The 21,528-nt window shown below is 35.9% G+C and overlaps 1 protein-coding gene across 4 annotated transcripts in view; it reads left to right on the forward strand.

Moving 5' to 3' along the window:
* KLF8 (KLF transcription factor 8) overlaps positions 1 to 21,528 on the forward strand; it is a 415,506-nt gene that overhangs the window by 157,049 nt on the left and 236,929 nt on the right. For 2 of the 4 annotated variants that reach the window (XM_073228097.1, XM_073228095.1), the window contains exon 2: positions 4,089 to 4,148. The exons of the other annotated variants lie outside the window; for them this stretch is intronic. The gene's annotated coding sequence lies outside the window, so the exon portion shown is untranslated. The remainder of the gene's footprint in view (positions 1 to 4,088; positions 4,149 to 21,528) is intronic. 4 annotated transcript variants of the gene reach the window in all.

The raw sequence follows: 21,528 nt of genomic DNA on the forward strand, positions 1-21,528 counted from the left end.
CTTTTTATTTCTGTGGTGTCAATTGATGTGCCTCCCTTTTCATTTCTGTTTTAATCTGAGCCTTCTTTTTTATCTAAATATTCTAATGGTTTTTCAACTTTGTGTTTTCAAAGAGCAACTCATATCTATTAGTCTTTTTTTCTATTCTCTGTTTAATTTATTTGTGTTCTAATTTATTTCCTTCCTTCTGCTAATTGTGGGTTTATTTCTTTTTCTACTTTAAGGGATGATGTTTTTTCTTTTTTTTAATGTGGGCTTTTATTTGTATCAACTTCCCTCTTTGTATTGTCTTTGTGGCATCTTATGAATTTTGATATGTTGTGTTTTTGTTTTTATATTTCTGATGGTATTTTCTAATTTATTTTGATTTCTTATTTGACACATTGGTTGTTTAGGAGTGTATTGTCTTATTTCCACATATTTGTGAGTTTTCCAGTTTTCCTTCTGCTACTGATTTCTAGCAGTTTGGTCAAATTTATCAATTGTCAGAAAAGACATGTGGTATGATGTCAGTCTTTTAAACATTTGTCGAAACTTGTTTTGTGTCCTAACACATGATCCCCCTTGGAGAATATTTTGTGTACATTTCAGGAGAATACATATTCTACTGCTGTAGGGTGGAGTGTTATATATCTCTTAGCTTCATTTGGTCTAAGGTGTTTTTCACATCCAGTGTTCCCTAACTGATTTTCTATGTAGATGTTCTATCCATTATGTTTTGTGGACTATTGAAGTTCCCTTTTATTATTGTATTGCTGTGTATTTCTCCCATTATTTCTGTCAATCCTTGCTTTATATACTTATTAGATCTGTTGTTGGATATATATGTGTGTGTATATATATATCTTCCCGGTGAATTTACCCTTTTATCATTATATAATGTGGGTTTTCTTTGTCTCTTGTGGCAATACTTGGCTTACACTCTGTTTTGTCTAAGTATAGCTAAACCTGTTCTCTTTTGATTACCACTTGCATGGAATATGTTTTTCCAGCCCTTCAGTTTCAGCTTACATACTTGAATTTTTTTAAATCCACTCAGCTAGTCTATTTCTTTTCATTAGGCAATTAATTGATTTTTGTTTAAAGTAGTTATTGATAGGAATGGAATCACTGTTATAATTTTGTTGTTTTCATCTGTCTTGTTCTTTTGTCCCTCTTTCCCTCTCTACCGTCTTTGTGTTTCATTGATTTTTTTTTGGTGTTGATATGCTTGATTTCTTTCTCTTTTTCTTTTGTTTTATGGAAGTTTTTGTTACCATGGGGTTTATGTAAAAATTGTGCAGTTATGAAAATCTACTTTAAGCTGATAACAACTTAACTTCAATTTCATAAAAAAGCAGTACACTTTTTACTTTTCCCTCACCACTTTTTTATTGATGGTATAATTTACATATTTTATATTGTATGCCCATTAACATATTTTATATAGTTATGTTTAATACTTGTGCATCTTACCTTTCATACTTTAAAAATAAGAGGTGGTGTACTTACCACTTATAGAGTGTTACAGCATTCTGTAATTGTCTTCATATTTACAATTACCAGTGAGTTTTATACTTTCATATGTTTTTGTTTGGCTCTTTAGCACCCTTACTTTTCAACGTGATGCAATTCCCTTGGCATTCCTTGTAAGGCAGGTCTAGTGATGGTGAACACCTTCAGGATTTTTGCATTTTTTTTTTTTTTTTTGTGTGTGTGTGTGTGTGTGCATGTGTGTATTCATTTCTTCTTCATTTTTAAAAGACAGTTTTGCTAGGTATAGTATTGTTGGTTGGCAGTTTTTCTGTTACTGCTATAAATATATCATTCTACTCCCTCTGGCCTGCAATTAGATATAGCCTTGTGGCAAGTGGAATCATATAAAAAGTATTCCAGGGGGAAAGAACAATATGTACAAAGGAATGAGAAAGTGCAGTCAGAAGTACTGCTAACAAAACTCAGTAAATCCACTCCCAGGTATGGATTCCAGGAAGACCTTAACCTGAAGTCTACAGACCTTCAGGGAGTCCATGATCTTGGATAGGGCAAAAAATTACACCTTTATTTTCACTAACTGAAATATAATATAATATATTTCTTTTGATTATGAATCGAGGCAAACACCAGTTTTGTTAGCAGTACTTCTGACTACACTAATAGAAATTCCAGATATTTCCATAGTACATTATTAGAGCTACCTTGAAATATATACACTCATCATTTATCAGTACCTTTATATAAAAACTTTTAAAAGAATCACATTATCTATCATAAATTTTAAAATATTTTGATAAGCATATTTTAGTAAAATAGGGCTCCTTTGAAATCTGATGCATTGTAATTTACTTAAATAGCTTTTTATGAGAGGGAGTTGATAAAGTTTACCAGACTTCCAAAAGAATACATGGTGCAAAAAAGGTAAAAATATCTCTGTTGTGGAAACATTCTTGTACATGTATACCTGAAGAAATATACACACTTTCAAACAGTGGCATTATTTATAATAACAAAAATTTGGAAACAATCTGATATCCATCAGCAGGAAAATAAAATATACCTTAGTTTTATGATCTAATACCAGAGGAACAAACTATGCATCATATACATATGTGAATGTGTGTATATGTGTATGTAACTAGATTGCAACAATCCCCTTGCCCACAGTGGGCATTGCTACAGGCACTCACACATTTCTGAATTCCGAATGGAAAATAAAGCAGAACAATATGTTCAATATGATATCACTTATGCAATAGCAGATGGGAAAATAGTAAAGAGGTTGTTGAAACAGATAACTAGGTATAAACAAGGGAAGCATCAGTGGTTGTGGAAACAAGGAGACTAATGTAAGAGACATTGTGAATAAAGAATTCACAGCATATTGCTTGAGGAAAAGGGTGAGAAATAGGATCCAAAATAAAAGCCACAGAATTATCTTGAAAACAGGGGGTGGTTGTGACTTGTCAGTCTCTATTCCTTCCAAAATTAGTATTGTAAATGCTCTTAAATAGCATATTCATGTGTATAAGTAACAAGCAAAGAACAAACTCTAAGTATGAATATATTTTTAGACCATTTGTACCCAGAAATTCATAAAGTGGCAGCCCAATTTTTGCATGCTATTGAACCTGGGTTTGGGAACTTAGGTTCAAATCTCAGCTTAAGCACTTGGTAGCTGTGTGACCTTGGGAAAATCAATTAACCCCACAATACCATAGTCCCAATACTAGCTTACACACAGAATTGTTGTGAGGTAAGTATAAGATAATATATGTAAAGTGCATAATACAGTGTTTGGCACAGAGTATTCAGCACATTGGTGAATGTATCAGTCAAAACTGACATTCCTATTCGTTAAGTCTCAGAAGCTGCCACCATAATTTGGAATCTTTCACCTGTATTGAATTTATGTACATATTTATTTCCATTTTAATTATGAATTAAAAGATAACTCAGTGATATGCATAGTAATTTGTAGTTAACTAGACTGGTTGATCAAAATACACCATTAATTCCCTATGTCAAATGAAAAATTACTGGAAATGATTATTGATATTTTTTAAGTACCATGTCCAGGCATTCTGTGTTTTATATTAATTAAGGCATGAATTTTCAGTAAGGGGAAACACAGGCATAAAGGGATTAATTAAATTGTCCATGGTCATACAACTATAAGGGTTCCTGATTCTATGTTTAACCATTATACTTAGAAATGAGTGACCTGCCTGGAGTCACACATTTCAACTGTTATTTCCAGTCTATCATATTAATTAGTTCAACTACTTTATAAGTTTATTTTATACATTTGCTGTATGTTTTAAGTTAAATTATGTGTGGATATAGTATAAAAGAACATTTTTTACAATGAAACATTTTTGAAAGTTTATTAGTTCACTGGGAGAAGTCAGTGGAAGATGGGGGGAGATAATAGATACCTATCTTTCACATTTGATTTTAAAATCATGAAGATCCTTTCTATTATGGGAAAATAACACAAGAGTCTAGAAACCCATTTCCTGTCTCCAACTTCAGCCGAAGTCTAGCTTGAAGGAAATGGCAGCAAGGCCTATAAAAATAAATTTTCATTTGCTTTTAAATTTTTCCTACAGCAATGATGCAGACTCTGGAGAGCTAGCAGTTGGGGCCTGGCAAGCTTGCTGTGGCAGTGGGTATGTATGCTGTGAGGGTGGCTTAAGAGAAGTGGTATACTTCCAAGCACAATGGCAGAAAGCCCAGAACAAGACCTCCTCGCTTGCCCTGTCATGAACTCATGACTAGCCCTGAAATTATTTATTTCTGCACTGGAGGAGACAAGGGGCATAGTCAGCCTTTCAGACAGTAAGGGAAGGGTGTTTGGGCAGTTGGTAGCAGGGAGAGGAGAGGAGAATGGGAAAGGGCAGTGGAAGAACATACAGTGGGCCCAAGGCTGGTACTAAGTATAGCTATGGGGTAATGGAAAGAGAGATCCACCATGCAAAGTAAGCAAATAATCACCTATTCCACAGTGGGGAGAGAGGAGTATTCTGTGTGCTAATGGAAGTTTGGTGTTTTGATATATGGTAGTGATTTTTGGTACCATTCCCTGAGTGGGATGGATATTTCCCTTCAGTAATATCTCAATTTTTTATTTAGTTTTCTTTTTAGCTTTATGTAAAATGTACATGTATTTTTCTTTTAGTAACTGATACAAAGCTAAGTGAAGAAAAATTGGCATTCATTTTGGTTCAAAGACTAGGATGATGATTTTGTTTTGTCCCTTCCCTCTAGTGTAGTTTTCCCTAATCCTAAATTACTTTTAAAGTGTGTGATTGATTTTTATTAATTGTATCTTATATATTATTAATTACCAATAAAATATGCTACTTAGAGAAAAAAGAAAACTATCTTTGACATAGCTAAGTGGAAATGATACTGAATGCTTTGGTTTCCTCTGTGTGTATGTAGTATGTAGGGTGAAAATGAGAATGTAACTGATAATAACTGAATAAAGATCTTTGGGCAAACTTTGGTGGTTTATTGTTCATGGGAGCTGGTATTGCCTAACTCCCTGGTGGGAATATGGGAATATATAAATATATGTGCACATACTTTTATTATTTATATATATATGTTTTTTCTTCATTGTAACCATATGGAATTGCCATTTATTACAGGTAAAAAGTGGTTGAACATTATCAATTACATATGGTTGCACTGTGTGTATGTATGTGTATTTTAGGATGAACATAAGAGACAGTAGGAGAGACAAAGTCAAAGAGCAACAGAGACAGAGAAGTATGTACATGTTTATGTGTGTACATCATGGTAGAACATTAGTTATAGGAATCTATATTTAAGAAGGATTGTTCTAGAACCATGAGACTGACACTAATTGTGGAGTTCATTTAGTCCCTTTATAAACCATCTTAGAAGAGAGTCTAACATTCTCCACGTATTTCTAATGAAGGTAGTAGAATAGCTTCTTAATCTCAGTGATTTTAGGGTCTGGCAGCCTTTGAATTCTGTATTACAGAATGAGAAAGGAGACAATTCGCTATCATCTTAGAAATCATAATAATAGCCATACACATATGACAGTTAGCCTCATTGCTACAGTGAAAAATTATTACTGGATTACAGAAATATGACTAAATCTTCTCAGACAGTCACTCAGTATGAAATTAGTCCCTTGTTCTTATTTTAAAAAGTAGTTCTTAGTCTTTTATTTCTCTTGGACAATGGATTGTGCTAAAACCATTGTTGCTGTTTTGAAATGTTTCTTTCAGAGAGTACTGAGAATGCCTAGGCATAAAATGCATTTCTTTCCCACTAAGGTGCTCCTTGGCATCCATTTTAAGGGTTTTTGAATTGTCTTTGTTAATATTCACCTTATGTATTAAGCACTTGCTCTATGCACAAAACTCTGCTAAGACCTACGTTATTGCTCCTAAATTCTTTATCAATTTCCATGGCGACAGATTTCTGAGAGTGGACTTGACTTTTGAAACAGAAGAGTCAAAAGCAGAGGCAGGTACATAATATTACTTATAAGGCTTATGTGGAACAATAATGTCATGAGGTACATTTTCTTGTATGCATGTACATCTTTAGAAAAAATATTATAATTTAATGATATTGGGCTTAGAAGACCAAGGAATTTCTAATTCCTACCTTGGACCAAAGCTCTTCTCTCCACAAAGTTCATGAGAAGGAGTTGAAAAAGATATAATGGTAAATAAAGCCAAAGTAGCACACAGTTAGACTTGTTATCTAGAAATCTATTCAGAGAACTGTGGTAGGATAGCCTGGATCTTATGGTTAAGTTCAGAGGCCCATGGGGACTTTTTCCTATACTTAAACCTAAACCAGAATCTCATGGCCTTACCTGACATTTGGCTGTATGTGACAGGACATACAGACAAGCCTGATCAATAAGGAAAGAATAGAGAACTGACCACAACCATGTTCTGATATATCCTGGAATCTTAGTCATATAAATATTCTTTCCTCTTACAGAGGAGTTTAGAGGGGAGAAGAAGAAAAATATTGCCACATATTATCTCTGTCATTTCTAGGATTCTGTATACACTGAATATGAAAGTGATTCTAATGTAACATTGAACATAATGGAAATCATCATGTAGTCAGATAGGGGTGTTTTTTTAGGACAGCAGCTTTGTTTTGAAAAAGCAAGTGCTCTATGATCAAAAAGATTATGAAGGACAGTATAAGGCATGCTAAGGATTTTGTTGTTTAGGAACATTATGCTATAACTGTATAGAGTATTACTGGAAGAGAGGAGGGACTAGTGACAAGAAGACTGTTTAGGGGATTTTGTGATAGTCCAAATGAAAGATAGAGTAGGACCTAAACTAAGGTAGTAGGCACTGGGCTAAAGAGATGTACATAGTTTTAAAAGATATAAATAAGGTGAAGTGGCATCACCAAGAATTGTTTATTAATTCATTGTGAGAAAGGAGGAAGTTAAGGTGACTCCCATGTTTCTTATTTGGTCAGTGGACTACAGAATGGTGTCAAGGTGCCAAAGGGAGAGCAAGTGTTAGTGTGTGGAGACATATAAGACTGCAGATATTTTCTTCCAGTGTCAATGTTGAAGTGTTTCTGGAACATTCAGGTAGATGGCATACTTGAAATATATATCCAGTAGTTTTGCATTTTATTAAATATTTTCACTCTACCCCAGAAATAAAAGGTTTGATCTATGTTTCTTTCCTTACCCCTAAGCATAGCTATGTGCCTGTTCCACCAAACCAATCACCATTCCAAGAACAGAATGCTCCTTCATATGACAGTACCTTTGTATTGTTTCCTAATGCCACTTTGTCACTCTTTTCAGTCATAAAATGTATGTTAATATTCTGATTTGTTGATATTGTAGTATAGCATATATATAAAAGTACAGAAATTATACATGAACAGCTCAAGGAACTTCTATGAACCAAACATACCAACACTCAGACAAAAGAAACAGAAATTTATTAGCTTCTCAAAAGCCCACCTAAGTATCCTCCTCCAGTCACTGCATCCCAAAGGAAATCATCATTCTGAGTTTTAGCATCATAAATTAGAGTTGCCTGTTTTTTTAAATGTATATGAATGGAACCATGTGGTATGTACTAATTTATATTTAGCTTATTTCACCAAACTTTTTGAGATGTACTGATACTGTTGTATGCAGGAGTGTTTCTTTATTGCTTAGTCATATTCCATTTTATGAATATACCACTATTTATTCTTCCTAAGGTCAATGGGCATTAGGATGGTGTTCAGTATTTGCCTGTTATAAATAATTCTGTGAAAGTGTTTATATGTACTTTTTGCTATATATACATACTCATTTCTGTTGGGTATATATAAAGTAGTGAAACTACTGTGCCATAGGTAATGCATATAATTGGTTTTAGTCAGTACTGCCAAATAGATTTCCAAAGTGGTTATATTGACCCCACTCTTTTTTCCCTAACTCCACAAAATTTTTCTCCTATTTCAGTATTTGGCAATTGAGTAACAGATAGGTCAGAATTATGCTCTATGGCAGGAAATATATAGTTCATAAATATGACCTAATAGGGAAATAAGTAGTATGTATGTAAGATTGTTGTGGCATTAGTGTAAATATCAGTATATAGATCAATGGCACAGAATAAAGTCCAGAAATAGATCAAGAAATTATGGTCAGTTGATTTTGAATAGTTACCAAGATAATCCAAAAGGGAAAATATATGCTTTTCAATGCATGGTGTTAAAACAATTGGAATGTCATCTGCAAAATACAAAACAACTCATTCTTTACCTCATACCATACACCCAAATAAACTTGGGAGATAATTTATCTAAATGGATGAACTAAAATTGTAAAACTTCTAGACAAAAACAGGAAAAATCTCAATGACATTGGGTTTAGCAAAAATTTCTTAAATGGGACAAAAAATGAGACTTAATAATGTGGATTTCATCAAAATGTCAAACTTTGTTCTTCAAAAGACACTTCTGAGAAAATGAAAATTCAAATCATAAGCTTGGAAAAAATATTTGTAAATCACACATTTGCTAAAAGAACTGCATCTAGACTGTACCTAAAATTATTACAACTCAATGACAAAAACATAAATGAACTAATAAAAAATGGCCAAAAGGTATGAACAGATAATTCACCAATGAAGATATATAGATGACAAATAAGCACATGGAGCTATGGTCAACATATTTAGTTATTATAGAAATGAAAATTAAACCACACACACTCAAGAATGGTCAAGATTTAAACAATGCACACAAACTGATCATACTAAGTTGCTGAGGATTTGGGAAACACAGAAATCATTCACTGCTGGTGGGAATATAAAGTGTAGAACCACTTAAGAAATCTGTTTGATAGTTTTTAACAAACTTACCATATGACCTAGCAATCAAACTAATAGGCATTCATCAAAGAACAATGAAAGCACAGGAAATCTTGTATAGGAATATCTCCTCTTTTTCAAAATTCAAAATTTGAATTTTATTTAAACTACCAATAGGTGATAAGGTAGTTTGTGCAATTTCCATTAAGTGAAATAGTGCTAAAAACACAATTTATAACAAGCAACAATAGGAATAAATCTCAGAATAATTATGCTGAGTGTAATAAACTAGTAAAAACTGGAGAACTTATTATTTATTTAAATTCTAGAAAATGTAAACTACCATATAGTGAGAGAAAACAGATCAATGCTTCACTATAAATGAGGCTGGAATAAGGGGACATGGGGAAACTGGCCAATGGGCCTGTTCATTATCTTGATTGTGGTTGTAGTTTCACGGGTGTATGTGATGCCAAGACTAATCAAACTGTACACTTGAAATATGTGCAGTTTATTATATACCAGTTAAACCTCAGTAAAACCTGTTTAATAAAAATAATACATAAGAACACATTGTATTAGCTGTCAGGGAGATAACATCATCACACATCCTGTAGCTTCTGGAAAGCTCTATTGTATATTATTAAAAGGATGACAGTAAAAAAGGCCAATAATATCTGAGAATTATTTTAAAAATTATTTTCACCTCATGGACACCGTGAAAGGGAATGGCAGACCCCCACATTTCCTTCAACAACACTTTGAGAATCAATGGTATACATGATGACTTCATGTGTCCAGGTTAGTTCTCATAAAAGCTGAAATTATACCTGCAAGCCAGAGAAGAATCAAATTTTGTGGGTCATAAAAATCACACCATTTGAGAGGCCATTTCTGAGCAAATGAATACAAAAGTAACTACCTTTTGCAAATTTTATAAAAACATATAATCAGATGAATACATTGTGTAGGACACTTTCAAAGCCTTGGAGGGGTTATGCAAATGAGGAGACTTGAAGATCATACCGAATACTCTATTTTTATATGTACCATTTCACCAGACAAAACATAGAAGCATCTTTATATATATATATTAAAGTACCATTGATATACAATCTTTTTTAAATTAATTAATTATTTTTTAAGGTATCATTGATATACACTCTTATGAAGGTTTCACAAGAAAAACAATGTGGTTACTACATTCACCCATTTCATCAAGTCCCCCCTATACTCCACTGCAGTTAATGTCCATCAGTGTAGTAAGATGCCACACAGTCACTACTTTTATTCTCTGTGCTACACTGTCTTCCCTGTGACCTCCCCAATACCATGTGTACTAATCATAAAGCGGGTCAATCCTCTTTTCTCTCCCTCCCCACCTACCCTCCCCCACACCTCCCCTTTGGTAACCACTAGTGACTTCTTAGAGACTGTGTGTCTGCTACTGTTTTGTTTCTTCAGTTTTGCTTCATTATTATCCTCCACAAATGAGGGATATCATTTGGTATTAGTCTTTCTCTGCCTGACTTATTTCACTGACATAATACCCTCTTGCTCAATCCATGATGTTGCAAATGGTAGGATTTGTTTCTTTCATATGGCTGAATAGTATTCCATTGTGTATATGTACCACATCTTTATTATTATTATTATTTATTTTTCATTATGGTATCATTAATATACAATCACATGAGCAACATTGTGATTAATAGATTCCCCCACTTATCAAGTCCCCACCACATATGCCATTAGAGTTACTGTCCAATAGCATAGTAAGATGCTATAGAGTCACTACTTGTCTTCTCTGTGCTATACTGCCTTCCATGCAACCCCCCACCTACATTTTGCGTTCTAATCATAATGCCCCTTAATTCCCTTATCCCTCCCTTCCTCCCACCTCCCAAGTTCCATTCCCTTTGGTAACTGTTAGTACATTCTTGGGTTCTGTGAGTCTGCCGCTATTTTGTTCCTTCAGTTTTGGCTTTGTTGTTATATTCCACAGACAAGTGAAATTATTTGGTACTTGTTTTTCTCTGCCTGGCTTATTTCATTGAGCATAATACACTCTAGCTCCATCCATGTTGTTGCAAATGATAGGATTTGTTTTCTTCTTATGGCTGAATAATATTCCATTGTATATATGTACCACATCTTCTTTATCCATTCATCTATTGATGGACACTTAGGTTGCTTCCATTTCTTGGCTGTTGTAAATAGTGCTGCGACAAACATAGCAGTGCACATATCTTTTTGAATCTGTGATTCTGCATTCTTAGGATAAATTCCTAGAAGTGGAATTCCTGGGTCAAATGGTATTTCTACTTTTAGTTTTGTGAGGAAGCTCCATACTGCTTTCCACATGGTTGAACTAATTTACAATCCCACCAGCAGTGTAGGAGGCTTCCCCTTTCTCCACATCCTCACCAGCATTTGTTGTTTGTCTTTTGGATGTTGGCCATCCTAACTGGTGTGAGGTGATATCTCATTGTGGTTTTAATTTGCATTTCTCTTATGATTAGCAGTGTGGAGTATCTTTTCATGTGCCTGTTGGCCATCTGAATTTTTCTTCTTTAGGGAAGTGTCTGTTCAGATCCTCTGCCCATTTTTAAATCAGATTATTTGCTTTTTGTTTGTTGAGGCATGTGAGTTATTTATATATTTTGGATGGCAACCCCTTATCGGATATGTCATTTATTAATATATTCTCCCATACTGTAGGATGCCTTTTTATTCTACTGATAGTGTCCTTTTCTGTACAGAAGCTTTTTAGTTTGATATAGTCCCACTTGTTCAATTTTGCCTTTGTTTCCCTTGCCCGGGGAGATACACTCATGAAAAAGTTGCTCATGTTTATATTCAAGAGAGTTTCGCCTATGTTTTCTTCTAATAGTTTCATGACTTACTTTCAGGTCTTTGATCCATTTTGAGTTAACTTTTGTGTATGTAGTCAGGTAGAAATCCAGTTTCATTCTCTTAGATATAGCTGTCCAGTTTTGCCAACACCAGTTGTTGAAGAGAGTGTCATTTTCCCATTGTATATCCATGGCTCCTTTATTGTTTATTAATTGACCATATATGCTTGGGTTAATATTGGGACTCTCTATTCTGTTCCACTGGTCTATGGGTCTCTTCTTGTGCCAGTAACAAATTGTTTTGATTACTGTGGCTTTGTAGTAGAGCTTGAAGTTGGGAAGCATCATCCCCCTGCTTTATTCTTCCTTCTCAAGGTTGCTGTGGCTATTTGGAATCTTTTGTGGTTCCACATGAATTTTAGCACTATTTGTTCCAGTTCATTGAAGAATGCTGTTGGTATTTTGATAGGGATTGCACTGAATCTGTAGATTGCATTGGCAGGATGGCCATTTTGACAATATTAGTCCTTCCTACCCAAGAGCATGGGATGAATTTGTATTCATTAGTGTCCTCTCTAATTTCTCTCAAGAGCGTCTTGTAGTTTTCAGGGTACAGGTCTTTCTCTTAATTGGTTAGGTTTATTCCTAGGTATTTTATTATTTTTGATGCAATTGTGAATGTAATTGTTTTCCTAATTTCTCTTTCTGCTAGTTCATTGATAGCATATAGGAATGCCACACATTTCTGTGTATTAATGTTGTATCTGGCAACTTTGTGTAATTCACATATTAGTTCTAATTTTGGACTGGATTCTTTAGGGGTTTTTTGTATAATATCATGTCATCTGCAAACAGGGACAGTTTGAGTTCGTCCCTACCAATCTGGATGCCTTTTATTTCTTTGTGTTTTCTGATTGCTGTGGCTTGGACCTCCAGCATGATGTTGAATAAAACCAAGGAGAGTGGCATCTTTGTCTTCTTCCCAATCTTAGAGGTAAAGATTTTAGCTTTTCACTTTTAAGTATGATGTTGACTGTGGGTTTGTCATATATGGCCTTTATTATGTTGAAGTACTTGCCCTCTATACCCATTTTGTTGAGAGATTTTATCATGAATGGATGTTGAATTTTGTCAAATGCTTTTTCAGCATCTATGGAGATCATGTGATTTTTGTCATTCTTTTTATTGATATAGTGGATGATATTGATGGATTTTCTAATGTTGTATCATACTTGCATCCCTGGAATGAATAGCACTTGATCATGATATATGATCTCTTGATGTGTTTTTCAATTCAGGTTGCTAATATTTTGTTGAGTATTTTTGCATCTATGTTCATCAGGGATATTGGTCTCTGGTTTACTTTTTTTGTGGTGTCTTTGCCTGGTTTTGGTATTAGAGTGATGCTGGCTTCATAGAATGAGTTTGGAAGTATTCTCTCCTCTTATATTTTTAGGTAAACTTTAAGGAGAATGGGTATTATGTCTTCTCTAAATGTCTGATAAAATTCATCAGTGAATCCATCTGCCCCAGAGATTTTGTTCTTGAGTAGTTTTTTTATTCCTGATTCAATTTTGTTGTTGGTAATTGGTCTGTTCAGATTTTCTGCTTCTTCCTGGATCAGTCTTGGGAGACTGTATTTTTCTAGAAAGTTGTCCATTTGTTCTAGGTTATCCAATTTGTTAGCATATTATTTTTCATAGTATTCTCTAATAATTCATTTTATTTCTGTTGTGTCCATTGTGATTTTTGCTTTCTCATTTCTGATTCTGTTTATGTGTGTAGATACCCTTTTTCTCTTAATAAGTATGGCTAGGGGTTCATCTATTTTGTTTATTTCCTCAAGGAACCAGCTCTTGGTTTCATTAATTTTTTTCTGTTTTATTCTTCCCAATTTTATTTATTTGTTTTCTAATCTTTATTATGTCTCTCCTTCTGCTGACTTTGGGCCTCATTTGTTCTTCTTTTTCCAGTGTCAATAATTGTGAAATTAGGCTATTCATTTGGGATTTTTCTTCCTTCTTTAAGAAAGCCTGGATTGCTATATATTTTCCTCTTGGAACTGCCTATGCTATGTCTCACAGAAGTTGGGTCATTGTGCTGTTGTTTTCATTTGTCTCCATATATTGCTTGATCTGTTTTAATTTTGTCATTGATCCATTGGTTATTTAGGAGCATGTTATTAAGCCTCCATGTGTTTGTGAGCATGTTTGTTTTTTAGTAAAATTTATTTCTAGTTTGATACCTTTGTGATCTGAGAATTTGGTTGGTACAATTTCAATCTTTCTTAATTTGATGAGGCTTTTTTTGTGGCCTAGTATGTGGTCTATTATGGAAAATATTCCATGTGCATTTGAGAAGAATGTGTATCCTGATGCTTTTTAGTGAAATGTTCTTTCGATGTCTGTTAGGTCCATCTGTTCTAATGTGTTGTTCAGTACCTCTGTGTCCTTACTTACTTTCTGTGTGGTTGATCTGTCCTTTATAGTAAGTGGTGTGTTGACATCTTCTAAAATGAATGCAATGCATTCTACTTCCCCTTTATTTCTGATAGTATTTGTTTCACATATGTAGGTGCTCCTATTTTGGGTGCATAGGTATTTATAATGGATATATCCTCTTTGTGGACTGACCCCTTTATCATTATGTAATGTCCTTCTTTCTCTCTTGTTACTTATTTTGAAGTCTATTTTGTCTGATACAAGTACTGCAACCCCTGCTGATTTCTCACTATTGTTTGCATGAAACATCTTTTCCCATCCATTCACTTTTTGTATCTGTATGTCTTTGGGTTTGAAGTGAGTCTCTTGTAGGCAGCATATTGATGGGTCTTGCTTTTTTATCCATTCTTTAACTCTGTGTATTTTGTTTGGTGTGTTTATTCCATTTACATTTAGTGTGATTATTGAAAGATATGTACTTATTGCCATTGCAGGCTTTGGTTTCATGATTACCAAAGTTTCAAGGGCTGCTTCTTTACTATCAGTCTAATGTAACTCTATTAGTGTGCTATTATGAATACATTATGATGATTCCTTTTTATCTCCCTTCTTTTTTGTTCTCCTCCACTCTTTATTTTCTGTACTCTTTGTGTATCCCTTGACTGACTTTGTGTGTAGCTGATTTAATTTTGCTTTTGGTTAGTATTTAGTTGGTCTCCTTCCTTTGCTGTTCATTTATTTTCTCTGTTGACATCTGTTTAGCCTTAGTCATACTTCCATCTAGAGCAGTCCCTTTAAAATACACCGTAGAGATGGTTTGTGGGACATAAATTCCCTCAACTTTTGTTTATCTGGGAATTGTTTAATCCCTCCTTCAAATGTAAATGATAATCTTTCTGGATACAGTATTCTTGGTTTGAGGCCCTTCTGTTTCCTTGCATTGAATATATCATGCCATTCCCTTCTGACCTGTAAGGTTTCTTCTGACATGTCTGATGATACCCTAATGGGTTTTCCTTTTTAGGTGATCATTTTTCTCTCTCTTACTGTTTTTACTACTCTGTCCTTGTCTTTGATCTTTGCCATTTTAATAATCATATGTCTTGGTGTTGTTCTTGTGTCCTTTGTGTTGACATATCTGTGAACTTCCATGGCCTGAGATACTATTTCCTTCCCCTGACGGGAAGTTTTCAGCAATTATTTCTTCAAACACAGTTTCTACTGCTTTTCCTATATCCTTCTTCTTCTTCTAGCACCCCTATAATGTGACTTCTTTTATGTTTGGATTGGTCACTCAGTTCTCTTAACATTCTTTCATTCCTACAGATCATTTTTTTCTCTCCCCGCCTCAGCTTCTCTGTATTCCTCCTTTCTGATTTCTATTCCATTAACAGTCTCCTCCACCTCATCTAATCTGCTTCTACATCTCTCCATTATTTGTTTCATTTCTGTTATCTCCCTCCTTTATTCATCCCTTAGCTCTTGAATATTTTTATTTAGCTCCATCAGCATGCTTACGACACTTATTTTGAATTTTTTTTCAGCGAGATTGGTGATTTCAGTCTCACTGAGCCCTCTTTCTTGTCTTTGAGGGATTTTGGATTGAACAAGATTATTCTGCTTTTTCATGGTCCTGGAGTGATGGGAATGGTGACTGACGAGTGCCATGTGTGTCAGCTGGGATGACAAAGTCCTTTCCTGCTTGCCGGTCAGTGTGCCTATCTCTGCTGTCTGTGCCAGTTAACTACATGCAGGGACCATTCTGTGGGGTAATTCCCAAGCTGCCATGGGTGGAGCAGCCCACAGGATGGCCTAGGGCACTCGTGGGGGTCACAGGCGAGTGGTACATGTTCTGCCATGCGAGAAAATCCCTTTCATGCCTCCCAGACTCTGCACCCATCTCTGCTGTCTGTGGCCATCAACCGTACACAGCCTCTCTGTCAATCCCCTAAGCTGCAGTGGGTGAGGCAGCCCTTGGGATGGCCTAGGGCACTGAGTGGGGTTGCAGGCAAGCTGCACGTGTTCTGCCTCAAGAGCAAAGTACCTTAGTGCCTCTTGGTCTCCATGCCTGTCTCCTCTGTCTGTGTCAGTCAACTGTGCGCTAGGAGCAGCATCTAGGTTAATATCCTAAGCTGCCATGGGCAGGCTGCCCACAGATTGGCCTAGGGTGCTGTCGGGGATTGCAGGCATGTGGGGCATGTTCTGCATGAGACCAAAGCCTCTTCATGCCTTCTGGACTCCTCACCCATCTCTGCTGTCTGTGCCAGTCAACCATGTACAAGGAGCAGCCTTTGTGTCTGGGACACTTAGCCATGCACAGGGAGAAGCCACTGCATTTAGCTGTGTAGTCACTGTAGGTGGGGTTGCCCTTTGGTAGATCTACAGCAATGGCGTGGTTAGCCAGTTTGTGCTCAGGTGCCAGTGTGGAGGAAGGAATGACAGGCTGCTTATTGTGGTGAGGGGCCTTGGGGCTTTGTTGCCAACCAGTAGAAGAGGGTGCCTGAAGCTCCTAAAAGTTCCCAGCTTAATGGGCTGAATATGCCAGGACGATTTTGTCCACCTGTTACACCCTTGCCCCTTTATGACTTTTAAAGTGCCTGTCTTTCTTTTGGAAGCTGGTTTTGGGAACCTCTTCACAGTCTTAGTCTCAGACTTTGCCAAGCAGCTCCTCCAGTCCCCAGAGCACCATACAATATGGGTCTGTGCTCCCAGGGCAAATTTCTAGGACTGGTTATTTAGAAGTCCTGTGGTTCCACTTACTCCCTGCTCTGATTCTCTCCCTCCTACCAGTGAGCTTTGGTGGGGGGAGTGGCTGGGTCCGGCCAGGTCATGGCTTTATAATTTACCCTTTTCCATGAAATATTGACTTCTCCCAGATGTAGAATGCCTGCTGTACTCTTACTTCTGGTCATGCTTTTAGGAATAGTTGTATTTGCTGTATTTCTAGAATAGATGTGGTTTTGGGAGGAGATTCCTGCCACACTACTCATGCCACCATCTTTTTCTCTCTTCCACATCTCCTTTATCCATTCATCTACAGATGGACTCTTAAGTTGTTCCCATATCTTGGCTATGCCTCTCTCCATTGCCAGAACCTTTGGGCTGAGTACACAGGTGTGAGCCTCTATAGTTTGTGTTTGTAGCTGCCATAGGCAGGGCCTCCCTCTTGCTGGCTTGTCACCAGAACAGAGGCTGCCAGTTTGGCATCTGGTACCAGGTGAGAGGAAGGCCTAGCAGGCTGTGTATCACAGTGGGGTCCCCTGAAGCTGCATAGCCAGGCAGGGTATAGAGCACCTGAAGCTCCTGAAAGTTCCCAACCTGCTGGTCAGAGTGTGCCTGGGTAATTTTGTCCACCTGTCCTTTCTCCTGAGCAGCAAGCTCTGTGCAGTTCTTGCCCCTTTAGGAGCCGTCTCGCTGTTAGGAAGAATCTCACACTGTCTGCCCTTCTTTTGTCTCAGAGCAGCCAGATGTGGATCCCTGTTTTCCACAAGCAGCTGGAATCTCAGTCTCTCCAGGTATTCTGCCTGTCTAAGCTTTCCAACCCCACTAATCTCCAGAGCACCATGCAATGCAAGTTTGTGCTCCCACAGCAGATCTCCAGGGCTGGGTGTTCAGCAGTCCTAGGCTTCCACCCCCTCCCTGCTCCATTTCTATTCCTTGTGCCAGTGAGCTTTCATACATTATGCTGTTCCATGAGGACTGTTCTTTTTTCCAGGTATATGCAGTCTGATGCAACCTTCTTTCCTATTGCTCTTTCAAGATCAGTTGTAGTAACTATTTTTTCTTACTATATGTGGTTTTTGGAAGAAGCCTCTGTCTCACCTCTCACGCTGCCATCTTTAATCCTGCTCACATTGTAATCATATATCCATGCCAGTAAATATATGTTTACTGATAGATATATTAACAATTCTCCATTGTGTATTGTGTAGTTAAATGTTCCATGTACATTAAAAACAATTTCCCCTCAGAATTCCTTTATATCTCCTGTGATTGAGAACAAATGAATGCTTTTCTTAAGTGACTGCATACTGTTCTTTTGCCTTAGTGTGCTAAGATGTACTGTTTTTTTAAACTTTATTTTTAATTGAAGTATAGTTTATTTACAATCTTGTATTAGTTTTTATGATTTAATCATCCCCCCACTAGTACAGCTAGTATGTGTCAACACAGAAGTGTGACAGAATCTTTGAGTATATTCTCCATGCTGGACTATTATATCCATGACCAAATTATATGGTGATTGTGAATTATTATGCCCCTTTAGCCCCCTCAATCTCCCCATACACCCACCCCAACCCCTATCCAATGTTAACCATCAGTCTCTTCTCAGTGTCTGAATCTACTACTATTTTTTCCTTCTGTTTCATGTTGTTTTTATATTCCATGAATAAGTGGAGTAATATGGTATTTGTCTTTCTCTGCCTGACTTATTTCACTGAGCATAATACCCAATAGATCCATCTTTGTTGTTGCAAATATCAGGATTTATTTTTATGGTGGATAATATCCCATTGTATACATGTTCCATATCTTTATCTATACATCAATTGATAGACACTTAGGTTGCTTCTATAGCTTGGCAATGGTAAATAATGCAGCAGGAAATAGAGGATGCATATATTTTTTCAAATCAGGGATTTTTTTCTCTTTGGGTAAATTCCTAGAAGTGTAATTACTGGGTCAAATTTTATTTATATTTTTAGGTTTTTTAGGAACTTCCATACTGCTTTCCACAGTGGCTGCACAAATTTACATTCCTACAAACAGTGTAGGAGGGCTTCCATTTCTCCACATCCTTGACAATATTTACTATTCCTTGTCTTTTGGATAATGGCCTTTCTGACTAGTGTGAGGTTGATTTTCCTTTCCCTGATGATTAGCAATGAAAAGATGGAGCAGCCTTTCATATGCTTGTTGGCCATCTGTATTTCCATGTAGAAACATTTGCTCAGTTCCTCTACCCTTTTTTAATCAGGTTACTTGTTTCTGTGTTTTTTTCTGTTTAGGCATATGAGCTCTTTATGTAGATGTTAACACCTTATTGTATAAATTATCAATATATTCTCCCATACTGTAGGTTGCCTTTTTGTTCTGTTAATGGTATCCTTTGCTGTGCAGAAATGTTTTCATATAATTTAGACCCATTTGCTCATTTTTTTATTTTGTATTCCTTGCCCAAGGAGATGTGTCCAGGAAAAAGTTGTCCATACTTATGTTCAAGAGATTTTTGCCTGTTTTCCTCTAAAAGTTTTATGTTTTCATGTCTCATTCAGGGTTTTTGAAATCTATTTTGAGTTTACTTTTGTGTATGGAGTTAGGCAGTTATTCATTTTCATTCTCTTGCATGTAGCTGAGCAGTTTCCCAACACCATTTATTGAAGAGACTGTATTTTCCCCATTGTGTATTAATGGCTCCTTTATCACATATTAATTAACCATATATGCATGGATTCATACCTGGACTCTCTATTCTGTTCCATTGATCTATGGGTCTGTTCTTGTACCAGTAGCATACTGTTTTGATTCCTGTAGCTTTGAAGAATAGCTTGAAATCAGGGAGACTAATTCACTCAGCTTTGTTCTTTTTTCTCATGATTGCTTTGGCTATTCAGGGTCTCTTGGTTCCATATGAATTTTAGAATTCTCTGTTGTTGTTCATTGAAAAATGCTGTTGTTATTTTGATAGTGATTGCATTGAATCTTCAATTGTTTGGGGAAGGATGGTCATTTTGACAATATTAATTTTTCCTATCTATGAGCATGAGGTATATTTCCACTTATTTATGTCTTCTTTAATTTCTGTCATGAGTGTCTTATAGTTTTAGGAATACAGGTCTTTCAATTCCTTGGTTAGGTTTATACCTAGGTAATTTATTCTTTTTGATGCAGTTTTCAATGGAGTTGTTTTCCTGATTTCTCTTCCTGCCAGTTCATTGTTGGTATATAGAAACACAACTGACTTCTGTGTATTAATGTTATATCCTGAAATTTTGCTGAATCCAGTTATTAATTCTAACAGTTTTTTGGTGGAATCTTTAGGGTTTTCTTTTTATAATATCATGTCTTCTGCAAGTAGTGACACTTTAATATCTACTTTACCATCTTGGATTCCTTTTATTTCTTTATGTTGTCTGGTTATTGTAGCTAAGCCCTCTAGAACCCTGCTTTTTTAAATTAAAATATCATTGATATAGTTATATTGGTTTCAAATGTATAACACAGTGGACCAACAGTTACCCAAATTATTAAATTCTTACCCCTTCCACTGTGGTCAATATCTGTCAACCTACAAATATGTTACAGAGTCATTGACCATATTCTCCATGCTATACGACTGTCCCTGTGAGCAACTTATATAGTGATTGTGAATTATTGTGCCCCTTTATCCCTCTCAGCCTTCCCCCCCCACCACTACCACTCCCCCTTGGTAACCATTTGTCACTTCTCAGTATCTATGAGTCTTCTGCTGTTTTGTTCCTTTGTTTTGCTTTGTTTTTATATTCCATAAATAAATCAAATCATATGATATTTGTCTTTCTCCACCTGGCTTATTTCACTAAGCATAATACTGTCTAGATCTATCCAGTTGCTTCAAAAGTCAGGATTTCTTTTATTTTCATGGCTGAATAACATTCCATTGTGTACATGTGCCACACTTCTTTATCCTTTCATCTATTGATGGACAGTTAGGTTGCTTCCTATTGCTGTTATCGCAAAGAGTGTGGAAATAAACATAGGGGTGCATATATCTTTTTGTTTCAGGGATTTTGTGTTCTTAGGGTAAATTTCTAGAAGTAGAATTACTGGATCAAATGGTAGTTCTATTTTTAGTTTTTGAGGAACCTCCATACTGCTTTCCACAGCAGTTGCACCAACTTACTTTCCCACCAACTCCAGTACTATGTTGAATAGAAGTGGTGAAAGTGGATATCATTGTTCCTGATTTTAATTTATTATTATGAGATGAAATAGGTTTGCCTTATAATGTTTAAAAATCAAATTAGGTGTTCATTCTATGAATAATTATGCTAAAAAATATCCTTGAATACTTTCTTGATTATTCCTTAGGGGAAATGCCTAGAAGTGGTACTTAGGTCAAAGTTTATGCACTTACTATGTCTTTTAATTCCTACTCTCAAATGTTTTTCACAACAGTTGTACCAGTTTATAATCCCATTAACAGTGAATGGGAATGCCAATTTTCCAACACACTTGCCAACACTATATATTAGTATTGTTTTTAATCTTTCTCACTCTAGTAGGTTATAAATGTTAGCTTGTTTAAATTTGTATTTTTAATACTAGGCTTGAACATATTCATATATTTGTTCAGCATTTATAGTTCTCTTGTAAACTGTCTTCATCACTTTTCCCATTTCTCTGTTATTGTGTTCTTTATCCAGTTGA

The sequence above is a fragment of the Manis javanica genome, chromosome X (assembly GCF_040802235.1).
Source record: "Manis javanica isolate MJ-LG chromosome X, MJ_LKY, whole genome shotgun sequence".
In the NCBI taxonomy this organism is placed as follows: Eukaryota; Metazoa; Chordata; class Mammalia; order Pholidota; family Manidae; genus Manis; species Manis javanica.